The sequence below is a fragment of the Syngnathus acus genome, chromosome 3, assembly GCF_901709675.1.
Source record: "Syngnathus acus chromosome 3, fSynAcu1.2, whole genome shotgun sequence".
NCBI lineage: Eukaryota > Metazoa > Chordata > Actinopteri > Syngnathiformes > Syngnathidae > Syngnathus > Syngnathus acus.
In genome coordinates, this window is record NC_051089.1 from 17,169,546 (window position 1) to 17,182,718 (window position 13,173).

Sequence of the window (13,173 nt, forward strand, 5' to 3'; positions counted from 1 at the left end):
ACTAAAGAACATACACAAACAAGTGACATTTAATTGCACACCCCCATAGTTTTGTTAAAAAATAATTCTATTTAAAGCTTGAAATTGGAGGATAAATTGTTTGTCCACCAACATCCAGGTTAGTGCTGCCCTACTGAGCTTTGTTCATAATGTAATGAAGCCTGAACACAACTGAGGCGAAACAATATGAGTGACAATCAGAATCCAGTTGCGAGTTGAAACCGAATGCTCGTTTGCCGATTAGAGGACATCATGAATGACTAGGGCTGAGCAGCAGAGTGGCGCAGCGGAAGCGTGCTGGGCCCATAACCCAGAGGTCGATGGATCGAAACCATCCTCTGCTATTTGGAACTTGTGGCGTTTGGAAAGCTTTTATCTGCGAAAATAAAAGAATAAAAAAATACAAGCTAAAAGTCTTTACAAACTAAAACCCACACAGAAGAACATACACAAACAAGTGACATGTAATTGCACACCCCCATAGTTTTGTTAAAAAATAATTCTATTTAAAGCTTGAAATTGGAGGATAAATTGTTTGTCCACCATCATCCAGGTTCGTGCTGCCCTACTGAGCTTTGTTCGTAATGTAATGAAGCCTGAACACAACTGAGGCGAAACGATATGAGTGACAATCAGAATCCAGTTGTTGGAACCGAATGCTCGTTTGCCGATTAGATGACATCATGAATAACTAGTGGTGCAGCAGGAGCGTGCTGGCCCCATAACCCAGAGGTCTGATGGATCGAAACTGTCCTCTGCTATTTGGAACTTGTGGCGTTCGGAAACTGTTTATCAAGTCATACTTTTGAGACGAAATGTTGTGCGGATAATATTTTCCCCACGTTGGCTGTACTGCATGGAAGTTGACCCATCCTCAATGCATCCAGTTCACAGGGCATATGTATATTTCTGAGCACTTTGAAATAACAAATGTTTTTTGATATATGGCCTGAATAGCTTAATGACCCTTAAGGAACTGTTTAATGCATGCCCGATGATTTTCTAAATCACGGACACTGCCAAAGTCGTCTAAAAATGTTCAGTACTTGATTGTATCTTATGTTTTGACTAATGCTAGACGCCAGTTTTCGATTACTACTGAAAGATATACCGTAATTTTCGGACTATAAGTCGCGTTTTTTTTCATAGTTTGGGTGGGGGGGCGACTTATACTCAGGAGCGACTTATATATGTTTTTTTTCACAAATTTTTACTTGATCATTAACACATCACTTACTTACAAGTATAGTTGACCACTTCACATGTTAATTTTAGTATAGTTGATCACTTCACATGCTTTGATATCTTTATCTTGAACATATTCAAAACATGAAAAATAGAGAGAAAGAATCAAATAAAGTAATTAACACTTTAAAGCGCCATATACTCTGGACATGTCCTCTGTCACCAGGATGACATAAAGGACGAGAAATTTGATCGATGGATTTAATGATTTGGAGTGACACTAATAGTTTAATAATATTGTTGTTTATGTGATAGTTATTTAAAATATAGTTTATATATCGTTGTATGGGCCTGTGGAATAATTTGAACTGCGGCGCGGCACACGGCATTGTTGACAAAGGACGATCGATGGATTTAATGAATTGGAGTGACACAGATGGTTTTATAAACGTGTTATTTATGTAATAGTTTTTTTTAAATAACTGAATGTTACGTCAGGCCCGTTCTCAGCTCCTCGTTTGTGTTTGTCACGTTAGCATACCGTATCGTTTAGCCTGTTGTTGCTCGTTCATGTCTGTTCTTGGTGTTGGATTTTGTCGAATAAATTGCCCCCCAAAATGCGACTTATACTCCAGAGCGACTTATATATGTTTTTTTTCACATTTTTGGGCATTTTATGGCTGGTGCGACTTATACTCCGGTGCGATTTATAGTCCGAAGATTACGGTAGTTGACAGCATGATTAAAGTAAGAATATGATGACGTAAGCAAGTACATGGAGTATGAAAGAACAAACAAACAAAAACATGGTAAGTGGTGAGTACAAACTTTGCATAGTCAGGGAACATTAATAAATTGATGATGTCACAGCCAAAAGCTCACATGATTCCGCACAAAATGACAAAATTGAAAGAATGATGAATGGAAGAGATGCGACAGTGTATGTGCAAGAATGGAGGAGAATGTTTACAGGAAGGTCACTTGGAGATAAAACCAGCAGGTGCCAGAGGGAGACCCGGCCAAAGATGATCGTCAAGGCTGAAAGACGGAAAGGAAAACAACAGCCCCCACACACATCGAATCGCCCATAATCAGCACCCACTCCCATGGAATCAAACTCTACTGCGAACTTGCCCCACCCCAAAGACTCATCACCCATCAAACTCGGCCCACACCGGCATGTGCAACTGAATATAAGCTGACCAAAGAACCTTGAACGTTGCCTTTTCTGAATGGAGACTTTCTGCTCTTGATCATGGTCGCACGAAAGGCCCAGCGCTGTATTGTACTTTCCTGAAAACAGAGCTTTCTTAACAAGAATTGTGATTGAACTCAACCAACCTGTGTAAGTCTAATTTCTGCTTCAGTGTCTGAGCCTTTTCCTACATCTGAAGAAATAAAACGAGCACGCAGTGAGTAAATTGGATAACAGGTGATTGGCTATGGCTTTTGCCGTGAGGCGCGGATAGCGCACTTCCCAAATATAGTGTGTTGATCTGCTGAGGCCTCACCATCCCTCATAACACAAATACACATCACTTGATATGCTTGTATTGAGTACGCATTCAAGCTTATACAGCATGGAGTTGGAAAATATGCATAAAAATGACCATACGGTCAAAATGCGCACTTGCCTAGTAATTCTGCACACAGTGTACTATTTTTTTGTTTTCAAAGTCAAAGTCAAAGTCTGCTTTATTGTTAATTTCTTCACATGTCAAGACATACAAAGAGATCGATATTACGTTTCCTACTGTCCCACGGTGACAAGACATTCAAGTAAACAATACAAAAAGTAAAAATGAGAAGGCACAATCAATGAATACATAAGAGCAATGAATAAATAAGAGCAACTTGGTGGAAATGGTGCAATTGTGCATACAGCAGACAGTCAGTATAATAGCGCAAAAGTACAGGAGGAGTAGTGCAAGTGGAGTAGTGCAAGGCAGCCATCGTGACCCAAAAGGCCAGGACGTCATGTAGCCGAGGGGGGAGAGGGGGGAGAGAGTTCAGGATCAAACAAAGTGTGAGCGGGGTGACTCACATCACTCACAATCGTGGTCGCCTTGTGGGTTAGATGGGAGGTGTAAATGTCCTTCAGGGAGGGGAGTGAAGCACCAATAATCCTACCGGCTGTGTTCACTATGCACTGCAGGGCCTTCCTGTTGTATTCGGTGCAGCTTCCACCCCACACAGCGACACAGCTGGAGAGGACGCTCTCAATGGTGCCTCGATAGAATGTGGTCATGATGGCTGGTGGAGCACTTGCTCGCCTGAGTTTCCGCAGGAAGTACAGGCGGCGCTGAGCTTTCTTCGCCAGTGATGCAGTGTTTGGTGGTCCAGGAGAGGTCTTCACTGATGTGCACCCCCAGGAATCTGGTGCTGCTCACTCTCTCCACCACAGCACCGTCTATGGTCAGTGGCAGGTGATGGGTGTGACCCTTCCGGAAGTCAACAACAATCTCCTTGGTCTTGACGACGTTCAGCAGGAGGTTGTCCCTGCACCACGTGGTCAGAAGGTCGACCTCCAACCTGTATTGAGTCTCGCTGCCCTTGGTGATGAGACCCACCAGAGTTGTGTCATCAGCAAATTTCACGACGCGGTTGTTGCTGTAGGTTGCAGTGCAGTCATGCGTCAGCAGGGTGAAGAGCAGCGGACTGAGCACGCAGCCTTGGGGGGCCCCCGTGCTCAGCGTGATGCTGCTTGAGATACTGTCGTCAACACGTAGTACTTGAGGCCTCTGACAGAGGAAGTCCAGTAGCCAGTTGCAGAGGTAGGTACTGAGTCCCAGTTTGTCGAGTTTGCAGATGAGTCGTTGTGGTACAATGGTGTTAAAAGCAGAACTGAAGTCCACAAACAGCAATCTCACATACGAGTCTCTTTTTTTCCAGGTGGGTGAGGGCTAAGTGGAGGACAGAGCAGATTGCATCCTCAGAGGACCGTTTGGCTCGGTATGCAAACTGGAAGGGGTCAAGGGTGGGGGGCGAGAATGGATCTGATGTGTGTCATGACAAGCTGCTCAAAGCACTTCATGATGATGGGTGTCAGTGCCACGGGGGGGTAGTCATTGAAGCAGGATGGGGCAGTTTTCTTCGGCACAGGTATGACGGTGGCAACCTTGAAACATGATGGGACGATGGCTTGCTGCAGGGAAGTGTTAAAGATGTCTGTGAAGACACCCTTAAGCTCCTCAGCGCAGTCCTTCAGCGCTCGACTTGGGATGTTGTCTGGGTCTGCTGCCTTACGGTATAGGTATACTTTAGAAAACCAAGGAGCATCTAAAAAACTGAACTATTTTACACTTTATACTCTTTATTGCTGACATACCTGATTTATTGTGTGGTGAAATGGGGAAACAGAAATGTTATTAAAACTTTACAGTGGGTATTAGACTGCTGTGCATACATTATTATTGTCTCTTGCAGTGTTTAGGTTTCATATTAATTTATGACTACTACTCTTAGTTTTGTAATTTCTTTGAACTGAAAGTGGTGGTTTGTTAAATACAAATGTATTCAGAGTAGACTCACCACAAGGAAGTAATCTTAAATAAATAACAGGCTTCTCAAAAACAGAAACAAAACTATCATATGACATGCGAATGCCGATATGCTGACGCCAAAAAGGCTTAACTGGATTCTCTTGGGTGAAGCTATTTGTATGGTCCAATTCATTTTAAATATCTAGTTTCACTCTCTGTGACGAAAACAGGCTTTTGATATGTGCATCGCAGGTATGAAGGTCAAAAAGGAGGAATGTAGTCCTGTAAACTCGAACAAGAACAAATATCCAAGTGAGGTAGGAGGCACGTCTTTGGTTTACGAATTACCTTTGGAAAAATTTGTTGGGGGCTGCGTAAGGTAAACGTGCTGATTGGAAATAGTACTACTGCAATGCACTTGACATTGCTAGACACGCCCACTGGACTCGTGGTATTGGTATTCGTATTAGTATTCGGCATTGAAGGACGTAGCCTGTTACCGTATTTTTCGGACTAAAAGTCGCTCCGGAATATAGGTCGCATTAGCCATAAAATGCACAATAACGTGAAAAAAAACATATATAAGTCGCTCCGGAGTATAAGTCGCATTTTGGGGGAAATTTATTCGACAAAATCCAACACCAAGAACAGACATGAACGAGCAACAACAGGCTAAACGATAGGTATGCTAACGTGACATAAACAGAAACGAAGAGCTGAGAACGGGCCTGACGTAACATTCAGAGTTATTCAAATAACTATTACATAAATAACACGTTTATAAAACCATCTGTGTCACTCCAATTCATTAAATCCATCGATCGTCCTTTATGTCAACAATGGGTGCGCGCTGGTGTCGGCGCTTGCACTTCAAAATATTCCACAGGCCCATATAACGATATATAAATTATATATCAAATAACTATTACATAAGCAATAATATTATCAAACCATCTGTGTCACTCCAAATCATTAAATCCATCGATCAAATTCCTCGTCCTTTGTCAACAACGCCGCGCGTGCGCCCTGACGTCAGCATCGTCGTTATTCAAGATTCAAGAGTTTTTTATTCGCCATGTTTGAGCGTGCCAAACAAGGAATTTGACTTCGATAAATCACAGCCTCTGTTCAACATTTAGGTGACTAACAACGCTCAGGACATGTGAAAAATGGCAAATATTCTCAAACATCCCCTGATCTTAAACTCCTAAGAGGGCAAGGAAAAACTCAAAACTCCAGCTAGGGGAAATGAGAAACCTTGAGAAGAGACCACAGATGGGAGGGTCCCTCTTCCAGGATGACCAGGCTGCAATGGATGCAGAGAAGACACATAGTACAAACAGTGTAGACAATTCAAAAAAGGTGTGGAGAGCAGGATGTTATTGCACAGTAATGACTCTGAGACTCTAAGAGTGGTGTGAGTTCATCAGAGCAACAGCCTGGGGGAATAAGCTGTCTCTGTGTCTGCTGGTTTTGGCGTACAGAGCTCTATAACGCCATCCGGAGGGGAGTAGTTCAAACAGACTGCAACTTGGGTGAGAAGGGTCTGTAGAGATGTTCCTTGCACGTTTCCTGGTCCTGGACAGGTACAAGTCTTGGATAGATGGGAGGTTGATTCCAATTATCTTTTCTGCAGTCCTGATTGTCCGTTGCAGTCTGTGCTTGTCTTGTTTGGAGGCCGATCCAAACCAGACAGTGATGGAGGAGCAGAGGACAGACTGGATGGTGGCAGTGTAGAAGGTCTTCAGAAGCTCTCGCGGCAGGTTGAACTTCTTGAGCTGTCTCAGGAAGTACAGCCTCTGCTGGGCCTTCTTCCGGACAGAGTCTATGTGGCCGGTCCATTTCAGGTCCCGAGAGATTGTGGTTCCCAAGAACTTGAAGGTGTCTGTGGAGAGAATAGTATTACTGCGGCTAGTGAGGGGTAAAGGTGGTGAAGGGTCTCGCCTGAAGTCCACTGTCATCTCCACGGTCTTGAGCGGGTTCAGCTCCAGGTGGTTTTGGCTGCACCAGTGGACCAGCCGCTCCACCTCCTGTCTGTACGCAGTCTCATCACCGTCCTGGATCAGTCCGATGAGAGTGGTGTCGTCTGCATACTTCAGGAGCTTCACAGGAGAGTCACCTGAGGAGAAATCGTTGGTGTAGACTAGCAGTGGGGAGAGGACGCACCCCTGAGGGGCTGCAGTATTGGTGGTCCGGGTGTCAGATGTGATGCCCCCCAGCTTCACATGCTGTCTCCTGTTGGTCAGGAAGCTGGTGATCCACTGACAGGTGGAGGCAGGCACCCCAAGCTGGATGAGCCTCTGTTGGAGGATGTCAGGAGCGATGGTGTTGAACGCCGAGCTGAAGTCCACAAACAGGATCCTGGCGTACGTTCCTGGGGTGTCCAGGTGGTGCAGGATGTAGTGCAGTCCCATGTTGACCGCATCATCCACTGACCTGTTTGCCCGGTAGGCAAACTGGAGGGGGTCAAGCAGGGGGCCCGTGACCTCCTTCAGGTGGTTCAGCACTAACCTCTCGAAAGATTTCATGACCACAGATGTCAGTGCGACGGGTCTATAGTCATTCAAACCTGTGATGGCGGGCTTCTTGGCCACTGGAACGATGGTGGAGCTCTTGAAGCACGAGGGCACCTCACACAGCTCCAGAGAACGGTTGAAGATCCGTGAAAAGGTGGGCGCCAGCTGCTCAGCGCAGACTTTCAAGCAGGAAGGTGACACGCCGTCTGGGCCCGGTGCCTTCCTGATCTTTTGTCTCCGGAACATCTGGCGCACTTCCTCCTCGCGCATCTGGAGTGCGGGCGCGGCCTCTGCAAGAGAGAGAGTGGGTGACAACGTTGATAGAGGTGTGGACAGAGCAGTTGTGGGGGGAGGTGAGTATGTAGATTGTGCTGCAGGAAGTCCCGTTGTGTTGGAGGACCGATCAAACCTGCAGTAGAACCTGTTTAGCTGGTTAGCAAGCCTTGGGCTCTCCACAGGACGGGGGGTTCGTTTCTTGAAGCCCGTGATGCTCTGCAGACCTTTCCACACTGTTGAGGGATCAGGATTGGCAGAGAGATGTCTCTCCAGGCTCTCCCCGTAACACCTGGCTTTCCAGACCTCTCGGTTCAGTGTGTTTCTGGTCTGCTTGAACAGGTCGCGGTCGCCGCTCCTGTAGGGCCTCCTCCTTGACTTTGCGCAGCCTCCTGAGGTTCGGTGTAAACCGAGGTTTGTCGTTGTTGTCCGTGCAGAAGGTCTTAGTCTGCACACACAGATCCTCACAAAAACTGATGTATGATGTGACAGTGTCAGTGAGTTCATGCAGGTCTGAAGTTGCAGCTTCAAAAACTCCCCAATCGGTGCAGTCAAAGCAGGCTTGGAGGTCCTGCCTTGACTCCACTGTCCACTTCCTCACAGTCCTCACCACAGGCTTAGAAGTTTTTAGTTTCTGCCTGTAGGCACGTTGTCACGATGCGATATCATATCGATACAAAGAACCGCGATACGATATTTGCCGATATCTTAAAGCCTGCTGTGATTCATTCACGATACATCACAATATAGTGCTCTACGATCGATATAGAACAATATCCTGATTTATAACAATTCATACGCAAAATCAACAAGGTACTGCAAACTCTTTATTTAGGAAATTACAAAGTGCTTCCAAACGAATGACTTGAAGCCCAAAGGGGAGCGAATTTCCTCGTCTTCTTGGACACTAGCCATAGCACCAGCCCAGGAGCCGCGTAGTTGTCGGCTCCCCTTTCACGTGCCTGCTCTGCTCACAACACAACACGCCGCGCACTTCTCCCGGAAAGAGGAAACAAGCAACAATGAACTGGATTTCAAAATAAAGTCGCGTCTAATGTCCGAGGTCAAAAACGGGCGATATAGATCGATGTTTACGTTTAGCATCGATGCCAACAAATCGTAGAGCATTATATCGATTAATCGATGTGTATCGATGAATCGTTACACCACTACTCCAAACTTCTTTCAAGTGTTACTCTTTATTGTGGCGTTCAGACTGTCTACACGTCGATCGTTGCACATAGAAGTTGACGCATCGTCAATTACGTTTCACATGGAATATGTGTGCCTTCTTTCACCGGTCTCCTCATGAGAGACTGGAGCCTTAATTCAGTGCTTTAAACCGCTCGGCCACACTACCTAGAATCCTCAACTTCAATTTAAGATGCAGATGCCAAGTGCCTGTTGCGGCCCTGAAACAAGATTTGCAAGCGTTTGTGTCTCACTTGGTTCAGGACTCTCAATATTTAACAATCAAATCAGGGAGAGCGCGGACGCAGTTCCCCACTCTCAAAAATTACGCAGTCGAGATTCCCGCATTTGGAGAATTCGCAGGGGTCAATGTGACCGTCAGTGCAATGGGCACATTTCACCCTGGGTGAACCACCTTCGTGATCACAGTGTCACTCCTGCCAGGTTAGGTCTTATGCCTGGGCACGCGACCACTTATTTTACATCCTCTCTGTTACATGACGGTGCCATTTGTAAACTAGCGAATGATGTGAGTGATGGTACTAGTGGATTAAAAATGTGTGTGTGTGTGTGTGTGTGTGTGTGTGTGTGTGTGTGTGTGTGTGTGTGTGTGTGTTTGTGTGCGTGTGTGTGCGTGCGTGCGTGTGTGTACTACTCACTGGGCATAAGAGGTCACAGGCGCAACGGTGGAGCATGCAACCGCCGAATAAGCTAATGCCACAAGCCTCTGGTGATGGTCGCACCCTGGGTTTGACTCACTGGAACTCGTGAGCAGTAGAGCAGATGTTTGTCAGCCAAATGTCCGTCTGGCTGACCTGAACGCCTTGTTTTCTTCTCCCAAGCCCGCCATGAAAAATTGAGCAGTTTTCATGAGTCAAAGAGCATCCGAATGGTCCTAGCTGCGTTTTATTGAATTTGCATTTCAATTGACCAACATAGGAAGGTGCACCAGTCCCTGATATACTGAATTACGGGGCTGATGCACAGAGTGGGCAGAGCAAGCACTGAATCCCATCTCCCTGTTCCAAAAAGCAATTTAATATGAAGTCCCTCAAAGGGGACATATCAGATATTAAACTGATAAGAACAGATACTACACTTGATCTTAGCCAAAAGGCCAAGAAGTGATGGAGTATCCGAGTGACGGACTCGCTTACAGGCTTCCCTGCCTACCCATTCTCACCGACAGGTACAGTACGGCACAGAGTGCTACTCTTCTGGGCATTGGTATATCGGCAAAATTTGTCTGCTCACTTATTTGTTCACTCTTCTTCACCCGCAGTCATGCATATAGTTCACGAGGCATATACGTATATACCTCATTTCAGCAGTCTCTATCCAAATACACAGTGTAGGTACCTATTAAATGGGTTGTCCAGATGAACATGAAAGGCAAAGATTGATATTTCGCAAAGCACTTTCCAAGGTCATCATACCTAACAACTACACTGACCTTAGTTAGACCAGAAGAATAGAGCGGGCCTGATGCCAAAGGGGCAGTGGTGGGTTTTGACCTGACACCTCAGGAGAGACTAGAGCAGGGGTGGCCAACCAGTCAGAGACTAAGAGCCACATTTTTTTACTGTGTACCGCAAAGAGCCCCCCCCCCCCCCCCCCCTCCCCGAATGGGTTTGCCCCTCCTCCTTTGCGGGATTTCACCTCATGCGCATGCGCGTTTGACGGAAATACCATATTGAACTCAAGCGAAGCGAACACGCAGCGTTTGACGAAAATACCATATTGAACTCAAGCGAAGCGAACACGCACAAATACAAACAAATAAACCCACAAATGTTGATATGAACGTAAAGGAGCCGCAGGAAACCCGGCAAGGAGCCGCATGCGGCTCGCGAGCCGAACGTAAAGGAGCCGCATAAAACCCGGCAAAGAGCCGCATGCGGCTCGCGAGTCGCGGGTTGGCCACCCCTGGACTAGAGCCTTAACCCAGCATTTTAGACCGCTCTGCCATACTACCGATCACCTACGTTTTCTACATTGAATTTAGTTGACAATTAGAATAGATATTGCCACGTACAACGAAATTTAAAAGTGCCAACCGATCAGTGCATCTGCTAAAATAAAACAATAAAAAAATACAAGCTAAAAGTCTTTACAAACTAAAAACCACACAAAAAAATATACACAAACAAGTGACATGTAACTGCACACCCCCATAGTTTTGTTAAAAAATGATTCTATTTAAAGCGGGAAATTGGAGGATAAATTGTTTCTCCACCAGCATCCAGGTTAGTGCTGCTCTACTGAGCTTTGTTCATAATGTAATGAAGCCTGAACACAACTGAGGCGAAACAATATGAGTGACAATCAGAATCCAGTTGCGAATTGGAACCAAATGCTCGTTTGCCGATTAGGGGACATCATGAATGACTAGTGCTGAGCAGCAGAGTGGCGCAGCGGAAGCGTGCTGGGCCCATAACCCAGAGGTCGATGGATCGAAACCATCCTCTGCTATTTGAAACTTGTGGCGTTTGGAAAGCTTTTATCGGCTAAAATAAAACAATACAAAAATACAAGCTAAAAGCTTTACAAACTAAAAACCACACTAAAGAACATACACAAACAAGTGACATGTAATTGCACACCCCCATAGTTTTGTTAAAAAATAATTCTATTTAAAGCTTGAAATTGGAGGATAAATTGTTTGTCCACCAGCATCCAGGTTAGTGCTGCCCTACTGAGCTTTGTTCATAATTTAATGAAGCCTGAACACAACTGAGGCGAAACGATGTGAGTGACAATCAGAATCCAGTTGTTGGAACCGAATGCTCGTTTGCCGATTAGAGGACATCATGAATGACTAGTGCTGAGCAGCAGAGTGGCGCAGCGGGAGCGTGCTGGGCCCATAACCCAGAGGTCGGTGGATCGAAACCATCCTCTGCTATTTGGAACTTGTGGCGTTTGGAAAGCTTTTATCTGCGAAAATAAAATAATTAAAAAATACAAGCTAAAAGTCTTTACAAACTAAAACCCACACAGAAGAACATACACAAACGAGTGACATGTAATTGCACACCCCCATAGTTTTGTTAAAAAATAATTTTATTTAAAGCGTGAAATTGGAGGATAAATTGTTTGTCCACCAGCATCCAGGTTAGTGCTGCCCTACTGAGCTTTGTTCATAATGTAATGAAGCCTGAACACAACTGAGGCGAAACAATATGAGTGACAATCAGAATCCAGTTGCGAATTGGAACCAAATGCTCGTTTGCTGATTAGAGGACATCATGAATGACTAGTGCTGAGCAGCAGAGTGGCGCAGCGGAAGCGTGCTGGGCCCATAACCCAGAGGTCGATGGATCGAAACCATCCTCTGCTATTTGAAACTTGTGGCGTTTGGAAAGCTTTTATCGGCTAAAATAAACAATACAAAAATACAAGCTAAAAGCTTTACAAACTAAAAACCACACTAAAGAACATACACAAACAAGTGACATGTAATTGCACACCCCCATAGTTTTGTTAAAAAATAATTCTATTTAAAGCTTGAAATTGGAGGATAGATTGTTTGTCCACCAGCATCCAGGTTAGTGCTGCCCTACTGAGCTTTGTTCTTAATGTAATGAAGCCTGAACACAACTGAGGCGAAACAATATGAGTGACAATCAGAATCCAGTTGTTGGAACCGAATGCTCGTTTGCCGATTAGATGACATCATGAATAACTAGTGCTGAGCAGCAGAGTGGCGCAGCAGGAGCGTGCTGGGCCCATAACCCAGAGGTCTGATGGATCGAAACTGTCCTCTGCTATTTGGAACTTGTGGGGTTTGGAAACCGTTTATCAAGTCATACTTTTGAGACGAAATGTTGTGCGGATAATATTTTCCCCACGTTGGCTGTGCTGCATGGAAGTTGACCCATCCTCAATGCATCCAGTTCACAGGGCATACATGCGCCTTCTCTCACCATTCTCAGTCCAAATACAGTGTAGTTACCTATTAAATGGGTACTCCAGGTTAGAATGAAAGGCAAAGAATGATATTTCGCAAAGACTTTTGAAGGGTCCTGATACTTTATGGCTGCACTGACAGCAGTTGGGCAAGAATAAAAGACCTGAATTAATGCAGAAGTGGCAGGACTTGAACTCACCAAGATTGGAGCCTTAAGCTAGCACACTGGACCACTCGGCCACCCCACCTATGTTGAATTTTTGTTGGTAATGTCATTACGCATTGTGACCTCCCTCGCACACACGGCAGTTTTCAACTCTGAGTCTGATCCTCATGTCCAATTGCCGCGTGCTTCCTCCAGGATTCAGTCCATCGGTACATGTTGGCTGGAATCAAAGTCAAAGTCACAGTCTGCTTTATTGTCAATTTCTTCACGTCAAGACACACAAAGAGATCGGAATTACGTTCCCACTATCCCACGGTGACAAGACATAGCACACAATATACGTACATACAAGTAAACAACACAAAAAGTAAAAACAAGAAGGCACAAACAATGAATAAATAAGAGTGATGAATAAATAATAAATAAACAAATAACATAAAAAATGACAATCCT

At 45.1% G+C, this 13,173-nt stretch overlaps 5 non-coding genes across 5 annotated transcripts; 3 read left to right on the forward strand and 2 right to left on the reverse strand.

The window, feature by feature from the left end:
- Positions 1 to 272: 272 nt before the first annotated feature.
- trnam-cau lies at positions 273 to 344 on the forward strand. The gene has a single exon. It is a non-coding gene; the product is annotated as a tRNA-Met (tRNA).
- Positions 345 to 8,934: 8,590 nt separating this feature from the next.
- On the reverse strand, positions 8,935 to 9,099 carry LOC119121151. The gene has a single exon (XR_005097637.1). It is a non-coding gene; the product is annotated as a U1 spliceosomal RNA (small nuclear RNA).
- Positions 9,100 to 9,585: 486 nt separating this feature from the next.
- Positions 9,586 to 9,776, reverse strand: LOC119121133. The gene has a single exon (XR_005097623.1). It is a non-coding gene; the product is annotated as a U2 spliceosomal RNA (small nuclear RNA).
- A 1,271-nt stretch (positions 9,777 to 11,047) lies between these two features.
- Positions 11,048 to 11,119, forward strand: trnam-cau. Its single transcript has one exon. It is a non-coding gene; the product is annotated as a tRNA-Met (tRNA).
- Positions 11,120 to 11,912: 793 nt separating this feature from the next.
- Positions 11,913 to 11,984, forward strand: trnam-cau. The gene has a single exon. It is a non-coding gene; the product is annotated as a tRNA-Met (tRNA).
- Positions 11,985 to 13,173: the final 1,189 nt, after the last annotated feature.